Source organism: Vitis vinifera, chromosome 12 (assembly GCF_030704535.1).
Source record: "Vitis vinifera cultivar Pinot Noir 40024 chromosome 12, ASM3070453v1".
Lineage (NCBI taxonomy): Eukaryota > Viridiplantae > Streptophyta > Magnoliopsida > Vitales > Vitaceae > Vitis > Vitis vinifera.
Window position 1 is genome coordinate 665,257 of NC_081816.1, and position 17,473 is coordinate 682,729.

A 17,473-nucleotide genomic window follows, 5' to 3' on the forward strand; every position below is an offset into this window, starting at 1 on the left:
TTCTAAGGCTTGAGAGCTTATAAATAAGTCCAAGTTCTTCAACTAAAAAATAGAGTGACTTTAGTCAATCTTTGTGGTTTGAGCCAATCTTAATGGCTTTAGCCAATTTTATATCGAGAAAGCTCTTTACTAAGTAAGATCTTCTCAATTTGGTTTTTTTATTTTCCAATATGAAGATTATTAGATTGATCATCATTGCCCAAGAATGTAGGTAAGAAATTCTTATCAAACCTCGTAAATATTATATCCCCTATTTTATCTCTATTTCTCTTATTATTTTTCTTTATATTATGAGTTAATTTAATTTACGGTTTACTATATATGTTTGGTGCTATTAGAAACATATAAATAAACATAAAAATCCATAATCTATAGTATATATAGTCACATTAGAAATCGAGTATAATCAAATCTTGCTAATTTCAAGTCTCATCAATCCATTTATTTTTATTTATTTATATTTTTTTTATTGTCTTTTTAAAAAAAGTAAAGGTGTTCAATTTTTTAAGCATTAGCTAATCAGGCTTATATATCATGTGAACAATATTTATTATTTTCTTTAGTTGTTGAATTTTATTTCATAATTTATTGAACCATATTTATTTCTTTTTGTTGACTTGTTGTATTTAACTTATTATTGGATACCCTTATATAGAATTGAATCTCAACTAATGACATGTTTATTTATTTATTTTATTGATTTCATGGTAATCAAGCTATTTGACTCTATTTAGCTTGAGTTTGAGTAGATTTTAATTAGGTAGAAGTAAATTTAGGGTAAATTGAAAAACTTGACATAGATTTGGTGGAGGAGATGATGGTTAGCTTACTTTCAGGGTGGAATTTTTTTTTTGGTTTTTACTCAATTAAGAATTTGTTATATTTTAGAATACTTGTCCCACATCGATAACAATTTGGTTTTGTTAGGGGTCAAGGGCTTATAAATAAGTCCAAGTCATTCAGCCAAATATAAAGGGGCTTGAGTCAATCTTTGTGGTTTGGGTCAATCTTAGTGGCTTTAGCCAAATTTGTGTGGAGAAAGCTCTTCACCAAGTAAGCTCTTAGTTTGATTTTGTAATTTTCTAATATGAAGATTAGTAGATTGATCAGCATTGTCGGAAGATGTAGGTAAGACATGTCCCATTTTTTATCTTTATTTCTCTTGTTATTTTTTATTATATCATGGGCTAGTTTAATTTGCATTTTATTGTATATAGTTGGTGCTATTAGAATTGTGTGGGATTAAGCTAAAGCACAATGGTGTGTAGATATGACAATATTTCACTTTGAATACTATATGTGTGTATGTGTATCCAAGTCATTTTGGTCACAAAATAAAAAAAAACTTGATTTAGTTGGATTTGAATTAGTGATGATATACATAGAAATCTATTATTTATAATAAATATAATCATATTAAAAATCAAATATAATCAAATCTTGCTAATTTATTAAGTTTCATAGATGCACCTTTTATTTTATTTTATTTTTAAAAGTAAAGATGTTCACCTTTTTAACCATTAGCTAATCGTTCTTATGTATCATGTAAACAATAGATGTAATTTTTATTTTCTTTAGTTTCTGAGTTGTATTTCATAATTTATTAAATGATATTTATTTCTTTTTGTTGACTTGTCATATATAATTTATTATTGGAAACTCTTATCTAGTATTGGACCTTAACTAAAGATATCTTTTGTCTTGATTTCATGGTAATAAGATAATCTCACTCTTATTAGCTTGGGTTTGAATAGTTTTAATAAAGTAGGAGTAAATTTAGGATCAATTGAAAAACTTGACATAAATTTGGCCGCTAAGATGCTAGCCATCTAACCCTAGCTCACTCTATACTATAGTTTTGTCTTAGTTCTCTTAAGAATAGCTCTAATTTTGGATTCAAATGGAAGTTAAAGTAAAAAAATAAAGCCATAATTTTCAAAGGAGAACATTGGTACTATAAGACTTTCATAAAACATTAAATAGTTTTATATGCTTTTTGTTTTAAGTCATAAGCTATTTAATTGGTCAAGCAAGAACAAAATAATTTTTTTTTTTTAAAGTTTTTTGTTTCTTAGAAGTCAATTCAAATAGGGTTTTACCATAAGCTCTAAATATGTTTTTTTTTTTGCTTTTCCACTGTTGCTGCCTACATTAATAATACTAATGTTGTCATTCCTAACAAAATCACATCAACATTTTTTCATATCTTTATCTCTAAGCAACCTTTGCTCATCTATCCAAAAAATCACCATTAAAATACTTTGTCATAGCCACCCACAACCCCATGTTTATCTAACATCTCATCACAATCATTATTAACCATTATAATATTCACCAACCTCTTTCCATCACAACTAACCATCACCTCATTTACCACCATTTGCTTTTTTTCTTTTTTTCTTTTTCACCAATTGAACAATATTATTTTTAGTCACTATCATTTTCATCATTTCTGTGTCTAGTGACCATTATCGTCATCTTTGAGCCAACCCTTTTGCAATCCACTCACTAGCAAACTATATCTTTGTGATATATTTCTAGAGATCAATCACTTATTAGTTAATGGGATTATTATCAAGATAACCCTATTGAACAAAACAAGTTCATGTTCATTGTCGTCTTTTTGTGATTTCAATTTTTTCCATTTGGTATTTCCTTTATTTAATTATTGAAAAAAAATCATGTGAATGTTTTCATGATTTTGGTATTTAATTTCCTTCTTGTTATTTTTTCTTTGTTTGGATATTGAGAAATTTAGTACTTGATTTGTAATTGCTCCTTCTTCATATTTTAGGTTTTTTATTTTCTTTATTTATTTGCTAAGTAGTGCATGTGGAAAAGATTGGATTTCATTAATTTTATTGATGGGTTAGAAAATATTGGCATGCTTCATGCCAACTTTAGTGAGAATGTTGGGTATACGATTTTCCTTTAGGGTTGAGCTTGGAAGAAAGGTATCCTTGATCTCAACTGCGAGAGTTATAATGGTATGGTGGAATAACATAGAAAAAATTAACTATTTTAAGCAATCTTTTGTTAATAGAAGACAAAGAACAAAAAGAAAAATCTCAATAGAGATAGAAACTTGTTCCTATTTAGAGTTAAATTGATTTTCCCTAGTTTGGAGATTTGACTTTTAAATATTCCTATGATTTAAATTTTGTGAGAAGAGAAAGTAATTACAAATGAGGGAAGTATAGATGACAATTGGTCATGCTATTTTGTGTTTGTGTCATATGTTGAGATAAATAATATTAAAAATTTACTCAATTTGAACAAAACCAATTTAACCCTTATGTTAGGATGAATTAAGATGAAGACAACATGTTTGTTATACAAGCAATATGATGCAACCTATATAACTTTAATAAATGGTTAGATTTGATTATGTATAAACTAACACTGCTAACCCATTAACATGACTATAACTTATTAAGCTTGTAAATATGATTTTGACTTATTTTACTTGTTTAAGATTTTAAATGTATCTATCTATCTATCTATCTATCTATCTAGATATATATATATATATATATATATATATTATTTTGCTTAAGTTTAAACTCTAATTTTTAATTTATGTTTAGATCTTAACTAATCTAGCTATCTTATTTTTAAATTTCAATATGTTTGCAAGATGGAAGATAAAGTAAACCTTTAGCCTTTAGTTTTTCTTATAAAATATTTTGAAATTTACGGTTTTTAAATTTACTTTAATTGGTTTAATTATTTAAATTTTGAGTAATTAAGGATGCTTATAAGCTAAAAATTATCATTTATTCTTATAACTTGTTTAAATAGATAAAATTTAATAAATTTTTATAGATTAAAGATACCTTAAATGAATTAGGTTATAATTGTGTCTTTATGACACAATTAATGAAATGGGTTAAAATGGATTAAGTAGATTAAGCAATCAAAATTCAACATGACTTTTTTGTTGAATAGGTTACAAGGCTTGACATGAATATAATTATGCCCAATCTAAACTTGCTAAATTCATGTGATTTTTGGATTATGTTAATTGGTCATGTAAAGTTCGATACTCTAGAAGGAAGTTAGTTATATATTATTTTTGTTTATTTTTCATTTTGGAAGACTTAGTGATTAACCTCTCTAAGAGGGTTGAATGATTTTCTCCTCATGTACAAATTATTTCTTGAAGTGTCCTTTAAGAATTGCATGATTTTAGACCCTTTCGGGCAAAGCTTTCAAATCTTTCCCAATATTAATTTCTTTTAGCAGCTATTTTAGGTCTCTCATTGACAATAATTTTTTTTTTTTGTTCTATCCTAATGCTTTACTTTCTTTTTCCCATCATCACCTACTTTCTTTTGATTAAAGCATGTATTTTTCATAAAAAAATGTTTTCAAGTCTAAGTCATCGTTGAATACAAAATATCATTCTTGGAAATTATGTAGATTCCTCCTAAAGTTGAGGAAATCTTCTGTATATTTATATTTATTTTACTCTTTCATAATTTTTTTTGGCAATTTTATTCATTTTTAGTTAAATGTAAAAATAAATAAAATTTAGAGGCATATGCCCTATCCCTTGAAATTAGGGCATGTTATTGTGAGAGTAAATTGACTTTTCTTATATTGACTTTTGAATACATTGAGTTTAATCAAACATGAATAATTAAGGTGAAGATAATATACTTTTCTTGGTATTCAAAAAATTGAAATGCTTGTCTAGGTTTAAGCTAAATTGATACTATTTTTTAGTGCATATGCAATTGATTAAAAAAAAAGGCACTGGCATTAATTTGATATAAAAGTTATAAGATTTTCTCTAATAAAATACTTCTCTCTTAGGTTTTAACACTTACTTTCTAAAATAATTTATCATAATACAAGGTTGAGGTAAAGTTAACTTCTCTGTTGCCATTTGATATTGAAATGTCGTATATTTCTTATATCTTTAAAATCATTTTTTACAAAGAATTTTTTTTTTACAAGGCATAGAGAATGCTTCCATTCTAGATGCAATTTAATGAATAGGAAGTCAAATACATGATGAAATTTGTACTAGTTACTATTTTATATTGTTATGGTTGCAGTGTCTAACATGACTAGATTTATGTTTTGTTTTATTTTTTTGGTATCTACTATATTAGCATAGGATTTCTTATCAAATAATTTACTTTTGTTGGTTTTCTATGGATTTCTAAGGTTCCTTGAAGAAGAATATATGCTTCCCTTGAAATTAGTATGTATAGTGATGAAGAAATGAGAGTTTTGGATCGAATCAAAGATTTAGCAGAAATTAAGGTGTGTATATTTTTTTATCTTCGAGCTATTAAATTTCATCATTGTATTGAAATGTTTTGTACATATTACCACTTAAAAGTTGTAGAAAATAAGAAAAGCACAAAATAAAAATTTGTACAATCAATATTTGGAGAAGTTGGCTTAGAATTGTATTTCATAATGCATTTATCCATCTAAATTTTCACTATATGCTTTCTTCCTCTTTTTTTCTTTAAATATTTGCTTATATGGCATAAAACCATGTATTAACAAACTATTGATCTTTTTGTCAACTTACTACAGTTTAAAGTAATTAGTACTTGGCATCTACTACATGGATGCCTAGTAACTGGGATGAAAATGACTTTGATGAAGAAGAGGACAAAAAAGAAGATAACCACAAAGAAATGCATCTCAATGTGGAGAACATATGTTATAAGGTAGTACCATCAGAAACTTAAAATGAAAAAAGTTACTTGGCAATATATTCTCTATCCTTTTTATGTAAACTAGTACTAAGTAACAATTCTGGACTTTGAAATCACCAACACCTGAGGATCATATTGACAGGGTTACCACAAAATTGAGTAAGGAAGCTGTAATGGCAAAGCTGAAGCAAAGGAAGTATAGTTCCTTCATCATAGTTGTATTTGTCAAGTAAGAAACACTAGTTCCTCTAATAGCTAAATTAAACTTAATTTATCTTGTTTAGTTTTGTATTTAATTTTTTTTTTTTAATTTCAAACTCAATTGCAGGTGGAGTATGCATTAGACAAAAAAAAAAAAAAAAAAAGAAGCAAGGGAAAAAGAAAAACTCAAATGCCTTCTACAATGGCTTGTCTTGGGGAACTTATCCCTCATAAGCATAGTCATGTGGCTTCCATGATTGAGAGAGACATTATTGACTTCCTAGTTTTCTTGCCATCTTTGCCATTCATTTCTTCTATGTGAATTTTACTTCAGTGGCTTATGAAAACACAAGGAAGTATTGTAATAGTAGTTTAATGAACTATGTTGGCATTTGTTGACTTGTTACTTATTTCTTAAAATTTTCAACTGAATAGAAAAAAACCAAACTATTTGAATTTTTTTAATGCTAAAAGTAACATATTGATTTTTTTCCTTCTTTATAATAAAATATTTAAAAAAACAAACAGCTTAATAATTAACACTATTAAGTACTATTTAGTTTTAAGTTTTATTTAGAATCAAATAAAAAAAAATACACCACCTATGTTTTTTAAGCGTTGTTATTTTAAAAGTTCATCGTACAAGAACTAAATATATAAATAAACTACTATTCTTATCAAATTATTGAAGTTTTGCTTCTTCAGTGGGGTCTCCCAAGGAGAGTCTCCAAAGGGAGTTCAAATACTCTTTGCATTATGAAAATATAAGGAACTCGTTAATGAAAAAATTGCTTTTCGATAAGAAAACCTCTTTTCTATAAATTTTTCCTATATATATATATATACAATGTACTATGAAACTTTTGGTTATGAAAAAACGAATACAAGAACATAATAGAGTTTTGTTATTTTTTTTAATAATAAAACATTTTTATTTAATTAATTTTGTTTGATGTGTTATCTTATTTCCTCTTCCTCTTATTGGGCATGAGAACAAGTAGAGCTTTGTACCCATGGAGACTACACTGAAGGGGCCTCAAATTAGTGGAAGAGTCTAGCTACAAATATCTTTTCCTAAAGCTCCTTCATAGATGGACCTCTAAGCCTTACAACCTACAAAAATCATAAAGAAATAAGAAAAAAGCCAAACCTAAAACAAAGTTTTTCTAAAGGAAAATGAGCACTAAAAAGAGGAAGATGCCTCAATGAGTTGTAAAATGAGGGTTTTTCTACCATCCAAACAATCAAGAATGAAAATGTCGCGTTATATCGTGTATTGGCAGCCTCTGACATGACACATGCAAGAAAAATATCGAAGGCACGGTATTTCCATAAAATCAGCTGTTTTTTGCTGATATATTGGTGATATGTTGATATTTTCACGATTCGGTTGGCGTATTGATATTTCAGTGCCACATCATCCATTAAAAAAAAAAAAAAAAAAATCTTGCTATGGGCCCAATCTCCAACCCAACCCACATTCTTGTGCCAACCAACCCAAGCCAACCTAGCACGCTTGGCATGCTTGGGAATCTCCTCATACTCCCGTGGTTAAATACACCTTTTTGATGTCATTAGGTGTTAATGTGGGATTGCGGGGATTGCATTTTAAAAAGGTAATGTAAATTTGAAGAGAATTGGAACACTCACAAAAAAACCCCACCACCAACCGACTAACCATGCTTAACAATATAAATTGAACATATTTTATATATATGTACATTATCAATATTAAATATATATATATATATATATATATATATATATATTATAAATAAATTAATTTTGGTTATTGTGTTTTTTATATAATAACTAAATACAAAATAAATATAAATTTATGAATAAAATTATCAAAATTTTAAAATGAAAAATACTTATACAAATTATCATAATTTCTTTTATATCATTAAATACATCAAAATTAGATGAATATACATAAAGTATGTTTTCAAGTTATAAACATTATATTACAACTTATATTATACATATATCAATTTTTTTAAACTAAACAACCTCAATATTTCTATTATTATTTTGTATATCATTTTTTGGAAATTTTCATAATATTTTCATGAGCTAAGGAAGGCTAAAAGTACACTAAATAGTATTGATTCGACAAGATGTACAAAGAGTGTCAAAATAAGATAACATGTTAGTGTGTGAAAGATGGATTTATTTAACAAGATTAGAGGTAAAATAAAAATTAGGGAAAAAATTCTCTAACATATGCAAGATATCTAAAATGCATTTGATAAGCCAAAGCAGCCCAACTAAACACCAAATGGTATAGATTTCAATGAAAGTTCCATAACTCAAAAATAGGACAACATACAAGCACACAGAATATTAATTTATTCCAGAAGCATAGCAATAAATTTTTCAAGGCCAAAGCTCCTAAGTTTATTTAAGATGTCTAGATCAAAGTTCAAGCCTGAAAAATAATTAAAAATGAAAGAATCGGGGCTTATTTACAAAAACAATTTGGTATACCAAATACATCCCAACTTCTAAATAATTTAAAACATGCAAAATAGTCTAGATTTATAAAAACAATTTGTGATTCAAAAACAAGGCAACAAGTAATTAACACTTAGCTAGCATGACATGTAAGCTTAAACACTAACCTAAGTTATTTTACATAGATAATCCAACATTTCATCCCTCTAACAAGCATAACAAGAGTCCATAAGGGATAAGAATAATCCATTCATCTCATATTTCAAGGATAATCTATATTTAAAAAAAAAATTTTTAAATCAAATTATGAAAATGAGTGATGTTGGCTAAGGATATGGATCATAGTTCAACTATAGGGCTCCTACACTTTCTCAACTCCCAAATGAACATGAAATTAAGTCCACAAAAGGCATGAAATGTCTTATTACACTTAGATTTGAGGAAAGGGGATTGAAATGCACATAAAAGCATCCATAAAGGGGTATGCTTTCATGTAAATTCAAGCTATACATGATAAGACAAGTGGCAGATAATAATAAACATAAATTAGTTAAAAATTCAAGGCCTTAATGATCATAGAATGATATTCAAAAGGGCTAGAAAATAACTCACAAAACTCAAATTTACAAATCTTTGAAAAAAAGGCAAAATGCTAACAACAACTAGTCATGTTTTCAACCAAAATGACAAGGGGTGTTTGGTACGTCGGAATAGGGAATGGAAATAATATTTTGTTTCCTTTCCTATTTCTTAGTGGAATGGAATGAATTTGATGATTCCATTTCTAGCATTTGGATGAACTTAGGAATGCAAGATTGGAATGATTATTTGTTTCCATTCCAATGTTTGATAATGATAGGAATGGAAATGAAAAAGAAATAAATTTACAATAATATTCTTACATATAATTTAAAATATTTTTTTATTTTTACTTTTATGTTAAAAAAATAAAATTTGAGAGGTTTTTTGTTATTAAATAATAAGACTAAAAAATATATATATACTCAATAAATAAATATTTAACCATAAAAAATCATATAACCCTAATGCACAAATATTCAATTATTATTTTTATTAAAAATTTGAATAATTTGTCATGCTTAAGTAGTTATAAAATTATATATTTTTTTTAAAAATTATTTATTATAATATTTAAATTCGGAAACGCAGCAGATTTTCTGTGAGACGGTAGAATCCATAGTTTTAACTAGGAAAGGAAGACGCCGATAATAATAAACAAAGGGGAAAAAAAACCAAAAGTTTTGTTTTTGTTTGTTTTTTTATTTTTATTTTTTTCCTAACCATTAAAAATTTTCAATATTGTAAACATGTGAAATCGAAAAATCTTTTTCCAACCATTTCAATTTTTCTCTCCAGTTTCCATTAATACAAGATAAAGAAACATCAAAGATTCCAAACATAAATTAATAAAAAAAAAATTAATCGATTTATAGAGAAGAAGAAACACATATAAAGAAGTAGAAGAAGAAAGAGAAAATAAGGTAAACCTGATCGAAGATGTAGAAGGGAGTTTTCAGAACCTAGTTGCAGCAAACAATGACGAATCCTAGATCTAACAATAAAAATGAACATCCAAAACCCTATAAATTAGAAATTGATTTTTTTTTTTTTAAAATATCGTGGAAGGTTTAATTGATTCAATTTGGAAGAATCACTTGTTGCAGAGAATTGGATGATGAGTGGGTCTCTAGCTTTGCAAAGAAGATAAAAAGTGGATGATGAATGGATCTCTACCTTTGTAAAGAAGATAAACATCGGGTTTGAAGAACAAGATAAGAGGGTAAAATAGTAATTTAGGTTATTTTATTTTATCAAATAGGTTTAATGAATCAGAATACCACCTACTTTTAATGAATGCAAATCCGACTTATAAGTTGGATTTGATTTCTGCCGGAATAATTTTTTATTTCATTTCCGCCTTCTTAACATTTATCCAAACATAGGAATAAGAGAGAAAAGGAATGAGATGTCTATTCTCACTCCCTATTCCCGTGTACCAAACTCCCCCTTAGATTTGAGGAAAGGAGATTGAAATGCACATAAAAGCATCCATAAAGGGGTATGCTTTCATGTAAATTCAAGCTATACATGATAAGACAAGTGGTAGATAATAATAAACATAAATTAGTTAAAAATTCAAGGCCTTAATGATCATAGAATGATATTCAAAAGGGCTAGAAAATAACTCACAAAACTCAAATTTACAAATCTTTGAAAAAAAGGCAAAATGCTAACAACAACTAGTCATGTTTTCAACCAAAATGACAAGGCTAAAGCCTATGACTATGGACCTAACCTTTTGCCAAAAAATTGGATATCAAATGGAGCTCGAAGTTCAACTAAAAAAATATTGAAATTAAGAGTTAACAATCGATTTTGAAAAGGAAAAAAAAAATAGCAAAAGGTATCTAAAAGCATTTTTTTTAGGGGAAAATTATTTTGGCAAAATAACAAACATATGGGGCTCTCAATCTTCCTTTTGAAATTAGTTGAAGATAACTCCAAAAACCACTAAACTAGAGAAAATTTGAAACCCACAATGGGTAAACAAAAAAATCCCATAGATCACAAATCAAGACAAGACCTATATCTGTTCTTATCATATGCAAAATATTAAGTTTTTTTTTATTGTTAAAATATGTAAATGATATTTACGTATTTGTTTACATCATAAATCATTTTACGATGAGTTGCCCTGAGTCTTATGGGCTTATCGGACAACAACTAGAAAACAAACATGAACCACTCCTTTCGCCCTTGCTTATGGGATGAAAGCAATCATTCCAACCAAAACTAGCATGCTTACTGCCAAAATAGTCATGCAAAATCAAAGGGACAATGATGAAGAACTCATAAGACAATTGGATTGGGCAGATGAAATGCGAGGAGATATTAAGTTTTATTAAACACATACTTAGTCTAATTTTGGTTTTGAATATTAGTAATTAACATCCCTATTAAATTTTTTAGAGAGATTTTAGGTAGCTATATTAATTCAAGGGGAAAAGGGAAAGGTGTTTAGATCTTCTTATGGAAAGGGAACCACTCAGTGTGTGTGAATAGTATGATATAGGTGGTTGGATGTTGTTCTATCCTCACCTTGGAACATGCTATTGCTAATAGCATAGGTCTACTTTATTGTGCTATTATCAACCCACATTTTTCATCCACATCTGATTACTACCCAAAAAGTGCTATTTTGCGCCTTTAATTCATTATGTTTTAAGCACTTTTGTGTAGTAGTTCTCCATTTTTATTCCAATTGGCATGTTAAGGACCTAGCAATGACTTCTAATCATATTTGTGGCTAGTTTTAGTGTTTTGACAGCTTTTTGGATCATTAAGACAAGCCAAGTAAAGGAGAAAAGCAAAGAGGAAAAACAGAGGAAAGAAGCAGTTTTTGTAGCCGTGCACTGTCACTTTGGGAGGCTCTATTTTGTTCATCGTGCAAAATCACCTTTCAAGAATCCCATATTCGAAACTGGCTCGGAATTGCTGACAAATCAAGTACCTATAGTTATATATTGCCATTCGTATAAGGAGCTCAAAATGGCAAATTTCGCACCAGCCCATGCGAGTGCAAATTTTGCACCTTGTATTGTTCATGCGACTTTGGTGCGAAATCTCCTCTGTTCTGACCACTCCACATGAGATCTTTTCTTTTGTATTTTTTGATGTAAATTCCTTTCTTATCCCTGTAATTAGCCAATCACAGGCTTTGCTTTGTAAAGACTATAAGAGGGGTGGAAATCATCTCTCAGAGGGGACTTTTTGTATATTTTTACACAGAGTGAAATTTTCCTCTTGGGGGAGAAATACAGAGCTCTTTTTGCTTTCATTTTCTCTCTTCTATTTTCTTTTTCTTGAAAGCCAAACAACCTCTGAGGATGTTTTTCCAGAGGATGAGAGGCTAAACCTTTGGTTTCTTGGAGTGAAGGAAGTTAGGTGAAAAGTCTAGATGCAAAAGTGGAAAACTCTCGTGCCTTAAATACAGGTAGTTGGAGTTCATAAATGACTTTTAAATCTAAAGTTTTGCTTTAAATCCCTTAGAATCACTTTGAATGGCCAATACATGATAAGCTTTTAGGTCTCTGTGGATACTTATTGCTAGATCCACATAAGACCATTAGTTATCATGTACGAGCCATTGGAAAGTGGCTCAAGGTGAAGACCCATAGTGTCTAAAGCCATTAATGGAACTTGACTACCATTACTATTGACTTTTTATGGATCAAATCTTCATTGTTAAACCTATACCGGTTCGAGAAACAAGCATCCTTTATGTTGTTGTCCCCAATACGAGGAGAAAAATTCGGAATTTCCCACTTTGCATTCTGAACTTGATCCTAGCAACCTTTAGCTCCGGGAGACTTTCTTTCTTCAATTTTTACCTAGTTCTATGTTAGTTTAGTTCCAAACACCACTTTCAAAACAAATTTTATTTTCTTTTAAACTTTAAGTTTTTGACAAAGGAAATCATCAGATTCAATTTCTAATCTTGAGTCTATCACTGGTAGAGTGAAAACCCATCCTAGAGTTCGACCCTAGAGCTGCTATACTATAGTAGCTTTGCTACGCTAGTATAAGGTCATAGGATTTATAAACATTTTTGATTAAAATACCCAACTAGGCACGAATCAAAATGGCGCCGTTGCCGGGGATGGTGCCACGATACAGTGATACAACTTTTTAGAGGCTACTTGTGATTGCCATCACAAGTTTGGTGAATTCCTTTTTCACTAACTTCATTTCCTTTCTTTTAATTGTAGAATTCCTTTTGTTAAGTTTACTTTCATTTTCTTTCTAACCTTAACTTTTTTCTAGTTTTCTTTTGTTTTTGTTGTCTTTGTTTTGTTTTCAGGGAAGTTGTAACTTGTGCATGCCCTATTGGATTCGGGACCAAGAGGGAAGACTAGTAAGGATAGAGAATCCTCAAGACACAGAGTTGGATATCTGTGTAAACATCATGGACCCTCCACAAGAGGATCAGAATTCTCAACACGGTCAAGGGGATAATCCAAATGCATATCTATCCATGAGGGATAGAATGCACCCACCAAGGATGAGTGCACCCTCATGCATCGTACCTCCTCTTGAGCAGCTGATTATAAGGCCCCATATTGTGCCCCTCCTACCAAATTTCCATGGAATGGAGAGTGAGAACCCATATGCCCACATCAAGGAGTTTGAGGAGGTGTGCAATACTTTTAGAGAGGGAGGAGCTTCAATAGACTTGATGAGACTCAAGCTATTCCCTTTTACTTTGAAGGACAAGGAAAAAATATGGCTTAACTCTTTAAGGCCAAGGAGCATAAGGAATTGGGTTGATCTTCAGGCCGAATTTTTGAAGAAATTTTTCCCCACTCATAGGACCAATGGGTTGAAGAGACAAATCTCAAACTTTTCTGCACAAGAAAATGAGAAGTTCTATGAATGTTGGGAAAGGTATATGGAGGCCATCAATGCTTGTCCTCATCATGGCTTTGATTCATGGCTCTTGGTGAGCTATTTTTATGATGGGATGTCTTCCTCCATGAAGCAATTCTTGAAACCATGTGTGGGGGAGATTTTATGAGTAAGAATCCGGAAGAAGCCATGAACTTTTTAAGTTATGTATCTGAGGTATCAAGAGGATGGGATGAACCCAACTCAAGAGAAATGGGAAGGATGAAAGCTCCTGTAAATCCAAAGGGTGGAATGTACATGTTAAGTGAAGACATGGACATGAAAGCTAAGGTGGCAACAATGGCAAGGAGGTTGGAAGAACTTGAGTTGAAAAAAATGCATGAAGTCCAAGCCATTTCCGAGACACAAGCCCATGTCATGCCATGCACCATTTGCCAATCATGTGATCATGTGGTAGATGAGTGCCTAACCATCCCAGTTGTGAGAGAGATGTTAGGTGATCAAGCCAATGTTGTGGGGCAATTTAGGCCCAACAACAATGCACCTTATGGAAACACCTATAATTCAAGCTGGAGAAACCATCCAAATTTTTCTTAGAAACCAAGGCCACCTCCATACCAACCACAAGCCCAAACCCAAGCACCTCAACAAACCTCTTTAGTGTAGCAAGCCATTGTGAACCTAAGTAAAGTCATGGGTGACTTTGTGGGTGAACAAAAGGCAATCAACTCCCAATTGCACCAAAAGATTGAAAATGTTGAGAGTTCTCAAATTAAGAGAATGGATGGGATGCAAAATGATCTATCTCAGAAGATAGATAATATTCAATACTCCATCTCTAGGCTTACCAACCTCAACACAGTTAATGAGAAAGGAAAATTTCCCTCTCAATCAAGCCAAAATCCAAAGGGTGTTCATGAAGTTGAAACCCAAGATGGGGAGTCTTCAAAGTTGAGGGAGGTCAAAGCTGTGATCACCTTGAGGAATGGGAAGGAGGTTGATCAACCCTTGCCTAAGGTGAGGCAAGATGAAGAACTCATGTTAAGGAGAACCTTGGTTAAAGAGAACAATAACCAAGAAGAGAAGAGTGAGAAGAAAAATGCATCTAAATCAAGCATTGAAGAAGAGCCAAGGATAGTGATTAAAGAGGATATGATGAAGAAACATATGCCTCCTCCTTTTCCTCAAGCTTTACATGGAAAGAAGGGAATCAAGAATTCATCAGAAATTCTTGAAGTTTTGAGACAAGTGAAGGTGAATATACCCTTACTTGATATGATCAAGCAAGTCCCCACATATGCAAAATTTTTAAAGGACTTGTGCACGGTCAAGAGAGGGTTAAATGTGACAAAGAAGGCATTCCTCACTGAGCAAGTAAGTGCCTCAACCTATAATAAGAGTTGTCAAAGCATTCACTTGATCATAGAGTACAAAGAATGGATATTATGCAAGTTTAAGCATCAAAAGAATTTCCACTCTCAAAAGATCCAAATCAAATTCTTCCACTAAAAGCTAAGTGTTAATGTGATTAGCTTCCGAGTATAGTATGGATAACTATCATCTCCCCCCAACCTAAGTCTTTCTTTAAGCTTAGCAAAATTAACCATCTCTTGATAGGCTAGGAACGCACCTTTTATTCACAATTCTTTTTCACTTACTAAACTTAACCAATTCACCCATGTAACAAGCAGAGGATCGGTGACTCCCAACCAATAAAGGCTTAGGGCACCAGGCTTTAAAGGCTTTCGCCACCCCTTCGGACCATGCTCAGGTTTCAAGGAAAGCAAAGAAGTTTATTCTATTTTTTTTTTCTTTTTTTTTTCTTTTTCTTTTTTCTATTTTTTCAAAGACTCATTGGTCTTTATGAGGTGTCCCAACACTATTAAAGAGAGGTTAAAGGTGTCAAATTATGATTTCTCAAGCTTAGAGGGTGAGATAGTTTCACATCTTATAATTGGAACCTATTGTGCACGGTGTGTGATAAGCTTAAAGTGGAAGAGATAAGTTTGCATGCAATGGGAGTTTCAACAATTCATCAACTTTTAGAAAAGCATAATACAAACTCTAAGACTCATGTAATCAAGTTGAAACTCGACTTCTCTCATTTAATTTTGAGAGTTAATCCTTAATATCCATGGAGTTTAAAGCAAAAATTTTTAAAAATTAAACAAAAAGTAGCTAATTTAACTAAGTATGATAAAAATTTAAACTAATACTTACTTCCTCATCTCTCCCCCCAACCGAGATGAACATTGTCCTCAATGTTTGAATCGAAAATAAGGAGGAAGGAAGTGGTACCTCATGTGATGTGGACTTGGAGTTGAGAAGGTAAAACCACCTGTTTCAAAATTCAAAAATTGAATGAGAGAGGAATTTATACTAAATATTTACAAAAATGATGAGTGGGCCCCACTTTGAGCAGCTGAGGACAAGGCTCAAAGGCTCCATGCCATGATGGTATACTGATATAAGTTGCAATGACATTTGAATGTAGCTTGCAGGGGTGTTAAAATTGGAGATTTTTGGCTAAAACAAGGTAAGCTTAAAAATTCGCACAAGGGGGATGTTATGCGAAAATTTCGCACAAGGGGGGGTGTTATGCGAAAATTTCGCACAAGCACTATTCACTCGCCCAAATGCAAAATTGGATTCTTTCAAATGGTCATAACTTCTTCGTTTCAAATCCAAATCGCACACCGTTTGAAGCACTGGACTCCTGACTTCCTAAGCTTCAAAAAGAGATATGGTATGCATAATTTGAGCTCTAGAAAGTGCTCCAAAAACGTGTCCAACAGTAGCAAAATGAGGTGCAGCTGCAACATTCCCTTTCAGCTTTGCACAGTCATCTTCAAACGGCCATAACTTCTTCGTTTCAACTCCAAATCGAGCACTGTTTGAAGCTATGGACTCCTGACTTCCCAAGCTTTGAAACGAGATATAGTATGCATGAAATGAACTTCGGGAAGTGATCGAAATGTGCCCAACAGTTGCCGAAATGGGGTGGTGCGAATTGCTCTGTTTTGGCTTTTCTCCCATGTTTTCCCTTGTTTTCACCATAACTTCGATTTTTGCAAGCATCATACCTGCATGAACACTTCAAAACTCATCTTAAAAACATATTAAAACTAAATTTAAGCTAAGAATTCAAACTAAAACATGCATAAATTTAAAGAAAGCATAGAATTTAAATGAAGCTGATAGCATGTACCCCAAAAAGAAGATGAACTATTTAGCTCATCCTCACTCACACACCCACTTCATGCTGAATTCCCCCTGGATCCCAAACAAAATTGGCATCTTTCCCATTTGGTCCAAGGGAATTCGTTTCTCTTCTCTTCCCTTGAGAAGTGGATGCTTTAAAGGGTTCAAGTAACCCTTTATCATCTTGAACCTTATGATTTTCAATGGAAGGTTGGTCCATAGAGTTGTCATAGCAATCCCCCACCAAAGTGTCGATCATCAACACTTTCCTTGATCTTTTTGCATTGGTTCCTTGAAGGTTATGGTGGGGTTGAGGAGGAAGCTTCCTTTTCCCCCTTGCTATGTCGAGATTGGTGAGCTTCTCAATGGAGTCTTGAACTTTTTCTATCCTTAGTGATAGATCATTATAAACCCCCTCCATTCTTACATTTATTGAACTCTCTATATTATCAATCTTTTCATTAAGATGAGAGTTGATCTTTTGTTGCTCACCTACAAAGTCCTCC

General features: G+C 31.3%; 1 long non-coding RNA gene across 1 annotated transcript; it reads left to right on the forward strand.

Annotated features, from left to right (window-relative positions):
• The first annotated feature begins 986 nt into the window (after nucleotides 1-986).
• On the forward strand, nucleotides 987-6,347 carry LOC132254806 (uncharacterized). Its single transcript, XR_009467187.1, has 5 exons — nucleotides 987-1,128; nucleotides 5,176-5,274; nucleotides 5,557-5,693; nucleotides 5,824-5,910; nucleotides 6,010-6,347. It is a non-coding gene; the product is annotated as an uncharacterized LOC132254806 (long non-coding RNA).
• Nucleotides 6,348-17,473: the final 11,126 nt, after the last annotated feature.